Source organism: Piliocolobus tephrosceles, chromosome 10, assembly GCF_002776525.5.
Source record: "Piliocolobus tephrosceles isolate RC106 chromosome 10, ASM277652v3, whole genome shotgun sequence".
In the NCBI taxonomy this organism is placed as follows: Eukaryota; Metazoa; Chordata; class Mammalia; order Primates; family Cercopithecidae; genus Piliocolobus; species Piliocolobus tephrosceles.
In genome coordinates this window covers 73,952,720-73,965,475 of record NC_045443.1, presented here as the reverse complement: position 1 = coordinate 73,965,475, position 12,756 = coordinate 73,952,720, and the positions used below count along the sequence as shown (strand labels likewise).

The 12,756-nt window shown below is 41.4% G+C and overlaps 1 protein-coding gene across 4 annotated transcripts in view; it reads left to right on the top strand.

Annotated features, from left to right (window-relative positions):
• The first annotated feature begins 1,482 nt into the window (after positions 1 to 1,482).
• Positions 1,483 to 12,756, top strand: part of OSBPL8 (oxysterol binding protein like 8) — a 226,656-nt gene continuing 215,382 nt past the window's right edge. For all 4 annotated transcript variants that reach the window (XM_023217461.2, XM_023217626.3, XM_023217562.3 and 1 more), the window contains exon 1: positions 1,483 to 1,902. The gene's annotated coding sequence lies outside the window, so the exon portion shown is untranslated. The remainder of the gene's footprint in view (positions 1,903 to 12,756) is intronic.

Genomic DNA, 12,756 nt, shown 5'->3' with positions numbered 1-12,756 from the left:
TCCCAGCATTTTGGGAGGCCGAGGCGGGTGGATCATTTGAGGTCAGGAGTTCAACACCAGCCTGGCCAACATGGTGAAACCCCCTCTCTACTAAAAATACAAAAATTAGCTGGGCATGGTGGCGCATGCCTGTAATCCCAGATCCTCGGGAGGCTGAGGCAGGAGAATCACTTGTGCCTGGGAGGCGGAAATTGCAGTGGGCAGAGGGGGCGCCACTGCACTCCAGTCTGGGAGACAAGAGTGAGACCCTGTCTCAAAGAAAAAAAAAGAAAAAGATGTGGCTTAAAGGTGCCTTACTTAACAGTGGTATGGCATAGTTCCATTGGCAGCCTTTGTTTTCTTTCTTGGGTAACATAAAACAATGTAAGTCTATAATTTTTTTAGAGCTGCTATGAAATATATCAATAATAAGGATTATATAGGCCAAACTCTATTGCTTATTCATTTCAATGTATCCAACTTATCAGAATGCCTTCTGACTTCTTGTTAAGAAAATGTAATGAGATGAGAATAGCTTAAGAAAAAATTCTTAGTTCTGGGCTACAAGAGAAAATGAGTTATGACCGCAGTTTAATTACTACAGAAAGCTTTCTCATTTGCTTTCATTGTGATCGGGGTTTGAGTATGATCTTTCTCTATTCTACCTCCCTTACTTCTGTATAGTTATTTCATTAGGCGGCTAGAGGGGTTCTTCGGATCATGGCTAAAAAAGAAAGCAAAAGGTTAAGTCCTAGAGTTAAGCCATTAGGATAAAAAAGTTAAGGCATTAGAAAAAAAATTCAAGAATTAGGCTTTATTTTAAAAATGGAACCAACTGTCAAATTCCTGTGTACCCGTTTAAACTGTCACCAGCCTAACACACTGTAAAACTTAATGACTGTAAAACTGGCAGCAGGATCCTGAACACAACAAGGAATAAAAATAAGTTTGCTAGGCTGTTTTCATCCCAGCGTGATTGAAATACACTGTTTCCTAAAAAAAAAAAAAACCTCTAATGAGGGAAGCAGTAAATTAAATGCCACGGTTAATGTGCTACTAGAAATAGGAACAAGTAGTTACGGAATGCTTCTTAGGCCAGACACTCTACGATGCGTTCTTTTTTCTTTGTTTCGCTAAAGCTTTTACCAAGCCTAAGGCTGGAGAGGGGTCCTAACTGAGCCCTGACCAGATCAGGGAGCCCTACTGTGCAATCTCCTCCGGTCAAGAAGGGCCCGGTACTACCGGCCCAGAAGGCCTGGCCGATCAACAGGCGCTGGGCCGACGGTGGTGGGCTCGCTTCCTGAGGCTGCCCTTGGGCATGCGGAAGGGGACTGCCTGGCGATAACACCCTGGCAAAGCAAGGTGGACACTGGCTCCCGCGCTGTTCGCGCCCGCCTGGCAGGGTAAGCAACTCCACCGCTGTCTCCGGGCACCGTCACGTGACGGGAAGAGGGCGTGGCCGAAGCCCGTGATCCTAGGGGCGGGCCGGGCAGTGGGAGGGCGCTAGAATGTGAAGGATCTTGGCGGTTCTGGGTGCCCAGAAAGGCGGCGACGCGGCGGATGACAACATTAGGCCGCGACGCGCTCCTGGCCAGGCGGCGGTTGTAGTGTTAGCTTTGGACTCCGCAGTCGCCGCTGCCGGTAACAAGCCGACTCTGAAGGAAGGTGGGGGTCCGCCCTGGCCGGTGGACCGCGGGGCCGAAAGTACCCGCTCCGCTCGGAGGCTGAGCCGGCAGTGCCTCCGCGGCAGCTGGGCAGCGCCCTCCGTCCGGGCTCGCGCCCCAGCTGCCGCCGACGACAGCGGCCGAGAGAAGTTGGGGTCTGACTAAACGCGTACGGGGCCCCGGGCCCCGGACCCCGGCGCCGCGGGGACTCCGGAGGAACCGGCTCCTTGCGTCCCGCCTTCCTGGGAGCTCCGCACGGGTGAGTGTTGCTCCATTCCTGAGGTGGGGGTGCTGGGTCCGCACCCCTCAGAGCGACTGCGCACCCTTATTGTCACATTCTGAGCTCGGGCTGTCGGGGACTCCTGGCCACCCGCGCCGAGGAGTTCTTTGGCTCCTTTGTTCCATTTTGGAGTAGGGGGATTGGAAAGGCTGGCGGGGTGGAGTGTTTTGGGGCCCACAGTAGGTGCATCTGCAGCCTTACAAAAGCCGCGGCAGGGGAACGGGGGTGGGAGGCTCTTGGAGCATTTCGACCGCCCCGGGTGTCTGTCCCTCCTGAAGTTTGATAGGTCGATGGCATGGGTCTCCTTGGGAGCCCCCGCGCCCAGGAGAGCTGGCGCTTTGTCGCTTGGTGCGGTTAAGGCGAGGCTCCTTTTTTCCTGTGACAGCCCCAGAGGAGGCTGTGCCGCGCACCGCAGACCGCACCCGCCTTTGCAGAGCCGAGCGACACGGTGTTGTTCCTCTAAGCCTCAGTTCTCCTGGCCTTCTTGTAACGTGGGAGGAAAGCCAAGCCTTTGCTGTGCTTTTAAATTTAATGTTTGTTTCTAAGCCCTCTCTCAAGAGTAGAGTCAGGTTCCAAGGAGCTTCACATGCAGCATGCTTTAGGTTCATTGAACCACCCACTCAAGACTGGCTGAGGCGAAGCAACAGTATATGCAGATGTTCCATTCACAAAAGTCATTTAACCCTCTTTATGAGACACATCTGAGTTGCAGAACGTAACCTAATTTCATTTTATTTAAATGCTTTCTGAAATAATAGGTAACTTGTACTACGTACACAGATGGGTAAACTAACTGATAATGTAAGTATATATGCATTAAATAAAAAATTTAATGATGTTTTTGCCTTTCTGCTGCTGGAAGACTTACATGACGTCTGAGTAGTAATACAGTGTCTCCTGCATGGCAGTTAAGGTTTTCCCCAAATTAGTGCTGCTTTTGAAATAATCATTTAAAACAGTTTTTGCCTCCCTTAGTATCCTAGAGAGAGCAAGAATTGTGGAGAATTGTGGGTGAATTGATTGTTAGATTTTGCTAATTTCCTAGGGTTTCATCTAAACTTGCTCATGCTGAGAGGCTATCATCAGTTTCTATGCTTGCTAGAACCTGTTTTGCAGTGAAATTATTAAGATCATGCTAGTTTTATAAAATAGGTTGGAAAAGGAAGAGTAAGGCTATGTAGTTTAAAACTGTTCTCTATGAAAGTACAACTAATTTCAAATATTTGTAACTTTTATTTTTTTTTGATATTAACCATGTATGGAGTGACTATAATATGCCTGTTCAAAGAGCTGAGAAAGGGAATAGATGAAACTTAAGCTACCTTTTGGGTCTTTAATTATGGACATCAAGGTATTGCGGTCACATTCCATGTCAACCGTTTGAACAGCAATACCGTGTATACAGGTGCTTAGAAATGCCTGTTTAATTAAAAATGGCCATGGTTTATTTCTTTTCGATTGGATCATAATAGTTATTGAATCTCTGATCTGTGGAAAGATGCTACTATATTTTCCAGTTAGAATGTTATTGCATTTTAAAGGCAGTCAAATATGTTTTTTATAACACATTCAGGGTACTTATACATTTGTCAATATTCAGTTTCTTGGTTCATTTAAAAATTGAAAGCCTTAGACTACACTTTGGGGATAAATTTACAATTGTGTATAATGAAGTTATGTTTTAGTTTGTTTTAAGAAAAATGATGAAATTATGAATTTGTAAAATATGCATTACAAAAGAAATTTTATTTTTATTTTTTTAGACAGAGTCTCACTCTGTTTCCCAGGCTGGAGTGCAGTGGTGCAACTTGGCTCACTGCAGCCTCTGCCTCCTGGATTCGAGATATTCTTATGTTTCAGCCTCCTGAGTAGCTGGGATTACAGATGCGTGCCACCATGCCAGGCTAATTTTTGTATTTTTATTAAAGATGGGGTTTCACCATGTTGGCCAGGCTGGTCTCCCAACTCCTGGCCTCAAGATCCATCTGCCTCAGCCTCCCAAAGTGCTGGTATTACAGGCATGAGCCACTGCGCCTGGCGGATCTTTCGTTTAAAAGTATGAATTGCAGAATTTTAACCAGTGTTAGTACATTTCAACTTGCTTTGGTTTGTAAATAATCCTTCAAAAGCAGATTTCTTGAATTGAGGCATTAAAGACAAAGAATTGATACAGTACATAGATTTAGTTTTCTGATACTAATTTGGAAAACTTTAATCCTAATAACAATACCTGAAATGTCATGTTGTAATGTTGGTATTTTATCGAAAGTTAACAACATTTATAGCAATGTTCTTGGAGCATCAGGCAATTCAAAGAGGACATAGGTCCTGCCTTAATCTTACAAATAATGACCTGCAAATAAGACAAACACAACTTGAATAAAAAAGCCTCTGAGAGGCCAGGCATAGTGGCTCACGCCTGTAATCCCAGCACTTTGGGAGGCCGAGGTGGGCAGATCACCTGAGGTCAGGAGTTCGAGACCTGCCTGGCCAACATGTTGAAACCCTGTCTCCACTAAAAATACAAAAAAATTAACTTGGGCGTGGCAGTGCATGCCTGTAATCCCAGCTACTTGGGAGGCTGAGGCAGCAGAATCACTTGAACCCGGGAGACGGAGGTTGCAATGAACTGAGATCATGCCACTGCACTCCAGCCTGGGAGACAGAGCAAGACTCAGTCTCAAAAAAAAAGAAAAGCCTCTGAGAAATATACAATTTTTAATGAAGGTGGCTAGATACAAGGAGATTAGTAGAGGTGCTTGACTGGAGCAGTTGTGGCCAAAGTATAGCTTCCTTGTGATGAGACACAGGAAGAGATGTCTAGACTCATGTTGTGTGCATATTTCATGGCAGTATGTGGGAAATCCCTGAGAGATTTTAGATCTATCTTTCTTCCCACCTTGGTCCCCATCCCTCATATATCCTCACAAAGTCATAAAATTCTCATGCGGAAGGCGTGATAGAAGGAATTTTTCTTCCTGAAAAGTGTTATCAAGCTTGCGAGGAAGAGAGCTATTTTCGGAGACCTTATAGAGAAGAAATCCTAGTCCTAGAGCATCAAATTCTTATACCCTGTTATTTTTACCTTTGTTGAAGATCCAGATAGTGTAAATTCTCCATGATAGCAAGGTCTTTGTCTGTTTTGCTCACCATTGAATCTCCAAATTCTCAATAGTTAATGAATGAAAAAAATCTACTTCCAGATATATGACTGGAGAACAAAAGGAGTATCTGTTAATGTAGTCCAAACTAAATGCAAGCAGCGAAATGATAAAGGAAGGATGTTAGCTTGGGAGGAGGGGAACAGGTCATTTAATCTGGGAAACTTTCTTGGAGGAGGTGATTCTTGAGTTAGGTTTTGGTGTAGGCTGTGTATCTGAAGGTAAGCGATGTCTAAGCGGGTAGACAATGTGCAGCAAAGCATTTAAGTCAGACTGAATAAATTATGTCAGATAAAGCACAGTGAGTCTTTTTTTTTGTAACATTATGAAGAATTTTTCTTCTCCCATCTCTATTTTCACCTCTCCCTAGATAAAAAGATTAACGTTCTTTGCAAGAGCAGAGATTGACAGTGCTTGAGTTTTGGCAGTACGGTGAGGGTCAGAAAATTTGAATTGGTGTTCTGACTGAATCTTATACAAGCATCATTTCCATCGGCAAATCAGTTGGTCTTAGTTTTCTCGTTTGTAAAATCAGGATAATAATCCGTGGTTGCTGGGAGAACAAAATTACGTAATGCATGTGAAAGTGCATACCTCAATATGAATGTGCCTACCTCAGTGTGTCACACATAGGAGGACTTCAGCAAATACAAAATTATTTAAAACGTTTGTTTTCAGATCCTTAAAAAATATTTTGATTCATTTATCATGAACTCTAATATTTGCTTGACTGATTTAGATGACTCATGGCATTATGTTTAAATTGATCAGAATCAAAATTCTAGATAATTTTCTTTCAGTCAGTTTAATGTTTTCTGATAGAAATGAGGCTTAATTGTATTACTGCTTAATGTTAACCACAAGGAATTCTAGAAGCCTCAAATTTTTGAAGCTCAAAGTAAGGGATATGTGTGGCAGAAAATCTGAGCCTTTAAGCTTTTTTTCTCTATATAATTTGTTTTTGAAGAAATTGTCTTTGCTTGTAATGTCATTTATCTATTCATTGTTGTGATAAGGGGTTTTCCAGTTATTAAGAAAAAAATTACCAAAAATATTTTCTGTGTTTTTAGTGATGTGACTATAGGCCATGAAGATCTCTACCTTCCGTGTTTTATTATAAAATTCAGTATTTCTTGAGCAAACGAACAGACATCTGCATTATTTATCTAAGCTTTTTGTGCCAGTAGCTGTTTGTTCATTTATGAATCTCAGAATTTCATTATACTTTGTGAACTTTTTGTAGTGTTTTTGATCCTTAGAGCAGTCTGTCCTTTGTATAATATTTGGAAGAGAATATTATTATAGAAAGACTAAAAAGAGTCTTGAGTCTTTTTATTATACGAAGACTAAGAAGAGTCATCAAATGATAAGCCAGTTACCTACTAATTTCCCATTTTCAGGAAGGACTGGAAAAAGAGGAAATGATTTCAGAGCTTGACTTTTTTCAAATAAAAAGGAGACGCTTTTTGATTTAGAGTTCTTGAAAACTTGATAAATTCAGAGGGAAATTGTTATAGGTCATATTAATAGCTAATGTGCATCAACTTCTGTATACCAGGTACTGTACTACTCTGGAAGTACTTGATATGTCATCACGTTTGATCCTGACAACCACCCCCAATCTGGCTATTTTCTTTTTTTTAAACCTGAGCAACTGACAGATTAAATAAGTGGTGGAGCCAGGATTTGAACTAAACCTGAGGCACAGAGAAGTTAAGTCCTGCTGAAAGGATTTAAACTTGAGGTTTAACCTGACCTTTGACTTTGGAGCCTGTCCTTTTAACCATCATATTATATATTGCCTCGTATAATTTATTTGCAGTTGCTCCTCTTGATAGGTCTTGACCTTGTGATCTTCCTGAGTCTGTTTTGGTTGTGTGATTTATAAAATGCACTTTATAAGAAGATGGAATATAACCTTGATTTTTTTCCCCTCATTTTACTTGTATTTGACTGACATCCTATTTTTAAATCTTAAAAACACTTGGAGTAAAGCAAATATTTATTTTATTCTTTATGTAGTTGTCATTTTCTTAGTGGGTAATTTCAGAGTAACTGGAAATAAAATAACATAACAATATTTAAAGCTAAGTTGTTATAATTAAAAAATTATTTTAAAGAATAAGGCTGATTCACAGAATTGGTGTTGTTATAATTAAAAAATTGTTTTAAAGAATAAGGCTGATTCACAGAATTGGTGTGCATTTTTATTAGTGTTTTTTTTTGAGACAGAGCCTCACTCTGTCACACAGGCTGGAGTGCAGTGGTGTGATCACGGCTCACTGCAACCTCTGCCTTCTGGTTTTAAGCGATTCTCATGCCTGAGCCTCTTGAGTAGCTGGGATTACAGGTGCCTGCCACCATGCCTGGCTAATTTTTTGTATTTTTAGTAGAGATGGGGTTTCACCATGTTGACCAGGCTGTTCTCGAACTCCTGACGTAAAGTGATCCACCTGTCTCGTCCTCCCAAAGTGTTGTGTTGCGATTATAGGCGTAAGCCACCGCGTCTGGCCTTTTTTTTTTTTTTTTTTTGATACAGGGTCTTGGGCTGTCACGTGACCTAGGCTGGAGTGCAGTGACACTACCGTGGCTGACTGCAGCCTCGATCTCCCAGGCTCAAGTGATCCTCCCGTCTCTGCCTCCCAAGTAGCAGGGACTACAGGCGAACACCATCACATATGGCTAATTTCTAAGTTTTTTTTTTTTTTTTTTTTTTTTGGTAGAAACAGGGTCTTACTCCTGACCTCAAATGATTCTCCCACCTTGGTCTCCCAAAGTGCTGGGATTATAGGTGTGAGCTGCCATGCCAGGCCTATTTAGTGATATTTGAGGGACATAGATCTGTATAGTTGAAATTTATCCTGTTGAGATGACCACTGGCAAGATAATTTTTGCTTTTTGGCTGCCAAATGCCTACATATTAATAGGAAGAGTTTGTCAGATTACATAATTTTTTACAGGGAAGGCTGGGGCCCATGTGGAAATTATGGAATCTGTGTTGGTATACTTTGATGGGATGAAAGTATGGTAGATCTGGAGAGAGAGAAGTAATGAGGTGGGATGCCTTGGATGTGAGGGCACAGGTACATTGTTCAAGTGGAGAGTAGGATGAGGGACTTCTGGAGACTAATTTTGCTTAGTGTGTAATTTTGCACATTGTTATGATTATAATAACTTGTAAGATCAGCAATTTGGAAGTAAAGAAAAGCAGTGCTGTGCATCATAGTGTGGAGTTTGTAATAGTTCCTAGGCTGTTTTGCAAGATGTAGGTGCTTCACAAATATCCATTGGTAGTAATGGAAGTGTGCTGTCTTATCACCTATTTTAGAAATCTGGAGAGGCAGAATAGCACGAACCCTGGAGCCAGACTGCCAAAGTTCACAACTGGTACAGCCACTTACTAGCCTATTGCCCTGGCCCTATGCTAACTTGGGGTGGCCAAAAGGGAAGAAAATGGTGTATTTAAGCAGAGAGGGGGCCAGAGGTAGTACTCTTGTGAGTTTTCCATGGTTCTTACATGGTCTGAAAGGGACCTGGATGTTCTCACATATGCCTAGTGAAGGAAATAGAAGTTAGTAGAGTGAGAGCCAGCAAGCTTGTCATGAGGCTGCTATTGTGAGGGAGGGACCATGTAGTAGACAGAGGTTGTGGGAAGGGCAGATTCATTTCATTGCCCACCAAAAATTGTGCTTGCAACTATTTTTTTTTTTTTTCTTTTTTTTGAGATGGATTATCACTCTGTTGCTTAGGCCAGAGTGCAGTAGCAGGATCTTGGCTCATTGCAACCTCCGCCTCCTGGGCTCAAGTGATTCTTGTGCCTTAGCCTTCTGAGTAGCTGGGACTACAGGGACGCGCCACCGTGCCTGGCTAATTTTTTGTATTTTTGGTAGAGATGGAGTTTCACCATGTTGCCCAGGCTGGTCTCAAACTCCTGAGTTCAAGCGATCTGCCCGCCTCAGCCTCCCAAAGTGCTGGCATTACAGGTGTGAGCCACTGTGCCTGCCACGACTGTTTTTCACCAGTGGAATGTGAATAGAAATAAATTTGTTGTCACTTCTGGGTTGAAGTGGCAGAAAAAATAGGTATTCTTTCTTCACTTTCTCTTTTCTAATTCAAGGGCCAGATGCAGAGGCTTAGACTCTTAAGGGATGGTGAAGCCATAAGATTGAAAAGATCTACAGTCCCTAAATTGACCATGTGAAAGAAAGTTGTGTACCAAACAGGAACACCCACAATGGATTGTAATATTAGTGAAAAATTTTAATTGTGTGAAAATCTGGGGTTTATTTGCTAAGCAGCTAGTGTTGCCTTAAGTATAAGCCAGGGACTGGATAGAGGAGGTAGTCGAGACTGTAATAATATCCGTATCAGCAAGAGCTGAGGTGGGTGGGGCCAAGTTAGGAGATCCTCTGGATACTTTTCCAACATATTCATCAGCATGTGCCATTGTGACTCTGTGAGGGCCGATATTCAAACCTCAGAGGCCTGTGAGGATCCCCAGGGCAATCTATGGGTGTGTATTTAGACTAATCGTAATACTTTAGTGTCCATGAAAGCTTTATCTTATGCCCAGTCACCATGATAAGAATGAGGAACAGAGAAAATCTATACAAGTCGGAAGAGTTTTCTTAAAGTAGGGTTTCTTAACTTGACTCTGTTGATATTTTGGGCTGGATAATTCTTTGTTGTGAGTTCCTGTCCTTTGTAGAATGTATAGCAACATCCCTGGCTCTACTAGATGCTAATGCCATCTCTCTTAATTGTGACAATTAAAAATGTTTCAAGATATTACCAGATGTTCCCTGGGGGCCAGGTCACCCTCAGTAGAGAACTACTGCTTTAAAGATTGAATGTATCTGAAAGAAATGATTTTAAATGGAAAGAAACTATTATCCTTAATTAAAGAACTCTTTCCCCTTTTAGGGGATAGGTAAGGTTCATGGGGAGCGGTTCATTTCTGTATAGCCAATAAAGGGAGCTATGTTGTTTTTATAAAACATCCTAGTTTCTAGTGTGTGTGTGTTTTCCTCTCTCTCTTGATATATTGTATATGTATATATGTTTGTATTATTTTTTGAGCGACAGTCTCCTCCTGTCACCCGGGCTGGAGTGCAGAATTTCTGAGCTGAAGGGATCCTCCTGCCTCACCTTCCCCAGTAGCTAGGACTACAGGTGTGTGCCACTGTGGCTGGCTACTTTAGTTTTTTGTACAGACAGGGTTTCGCTATTTTGCATACACTGAATTTGAACTCCTGCCTCCCAAAATGTTGGGATTACAGGCATGAACCCTAGTGCCTAGCCTTAATGTTGATTCACCTTTCTCTTTATCAGCTTTAGAAATTACTTGAATTTTCCATGTATTACCTTATTATTATTTCTTCTAAACTGGTAGCTGTACTTTTTATTGGCTAGACTAAGCCTGACCAGTCCCTGACTGGTGAGCTGCATGCAGCCCAGGACAATTTTGAATGTGGCCCAACACAAATTCATAAACTTTCTTAAAGCATAATGAGATTTTTTTGTTTTTTAAAGTGCATCAGCTATTGTTAGTGTTAGTGTATTTTATGGGTGGTCCAAGACAATTCTTCTTCCAGTGTGGTCCAGGGAAGTCAAATGATTGGACACCCTTGGCCTAGACAAATACATGTTTTTTCCCCTGTAATCTCAGCTGTCATGTCCACAGGTTGTCTCTAAATTATGAAAACCAATAAAGACTGTTGATATTATGACTGTGTAAGTATTATTTAATGCTGAGCCAGATAATGTGCTTAGATTATGATTTCTTTTCTGTCCCTGGGCTGCCAGAAGAAACATGTTGATAATATAGACGATAAGTAGATTTTACTTATTTTATCAATTCTGACCATTGAATTAAAAAAAATTTTGATATGACCAAAATCTAACTTTGGACTTAAAAATATTTTTGAATAGGACTTCCTGTTTTTCTTAGTGTCTTAAATTACTCTCTTTTCTTGTACTATATGCCTCTATCATAGCCTCCCCTACACCCCAGCTCCCCTATACCCCAACTCTTCAGCATACTACCTTTTGTGCTGCGTCCTTTATTTATCTGTAGTTGTCTGTAACTCTGCCTCCATTTGGACTCTTTTAGGTCTCTTCTTGTAACTTCCTTTCTCCTTACTCTTGAGTTGGATCCATTCTGTTACACATTTTTTTTTTTTTTTCCTTTTTTTGCATCTGCTTGATCGGTTTGTTGGAGTACATCTTCAAGTAACTCTTTGAAAAAGAAGTATGTATGAGAGGCAAACTTTCCGAATTCTTTGTAAGAAAGTCTTCATTCTATTCTCACAAATGATTGATAATTTGGCTGGGTGCAGTATTGTTAGTTAGAAATAATTTTCCTTTAGAACCCTGAAAGCATTGCTCTGATGTCTTCTAGCATGTAGGGATGGTGATTAGAAGTCATATATCAACGCCTGTAATCCCAGCACTTTGGGAGGCCGAGGCGGGTGGATCATGAGGTCAAGAGTTTGGGACCAGCCTGGCCAACATAGTGAAACCCTATGTCTACTAAAAATTAGCTGGGCATGGTGGTGGGCGCCTGTAATCCCAGCTGCTCAGGAGGCTGAGGCAGGAGAATCACTTGAACCTGGGAGGTGGAGGTTACAGTGAGCTGAGATGGAACTACTGCACTCCAGCCTGGGTGAGACACCGTCTCAAAAAAAAAAAAAAAAAAAGTAGTCGTGTATCAGTCTGATTCACTGTCCTTTTAAGGTGATTTGCTCTTTATTCTGTCGGAAAGCTTTTAGAATCCGTTCTTTTGTGTCTTCTACAAAGTCATAATGAGGTGTATAGGTCATTTTTGTTTTGTTCGGCTGTTTATCTAGATACAGTCTGAATCAGATTATTTTTCCAATTCCTGGAAATTCTCTTCTCTGTCTTTAAAAATGTCCTCTCTTCATCTTCTTTTTTGCTTTTCAGTGGGCAGTTGCTTTCTGTCTTGATCTTCCTTGTCTCATCTTTTATATTTTGTGTTTCTCTTTGTTCTGTGTTCAGGGGAATTTTTTTCCCCTTTAGTATTTTGGCTGATTTTCCTGGGGGTAATCTATAAGTTTTGTTCTCTTTTTCTTTTCCTACCATTTTTACATTATGTTGTGTTATCATCTTGAGTCTTAAAATGTGTAAATTAGATTTTTTTAAAGATACCTTGTGTCTCCTTGTGTCTATAATTTATCTCCTTTTCTCCTCCGGTCAGTTTTTATGTTTGTTTTTGTAATCATTCTTGTTTCATGCTCAGTTTTACTTATATGCCTGATAATTCTTGGTTGTCCGTCCATGGTTAAGAAAGGCAGACTAGGTTCCTGGTCACCCTCCCTCCCCTGTTCCTTGGACTGTTTTCCCTATTAGATTTTTTTTTCCTTTGAGTAGGAATTCTGGCCAGAGCACTTTGTGGGGCAAGGTAGTAGAGTAGGATCTGTCTTTTGGCAGATTGTTTTAGGGTAAAAGAGAGAGGAGCTAGCTGCTAGGCTATGTATGGGCCCTTTAAATGATGGATGAGATGTGTTTACTCTGTGCCACACCTCTACTTAGCTTTCCCTAGATAGTGGTTCACTTTCTTCAGGGAAAAGCTGACTTGTTTTTTTGCCTGGAGGTAAAATGTCAGTTGTTTAGATGTAGCTTGGAAATAGGGGATGGGAGATATAGCTGTCCC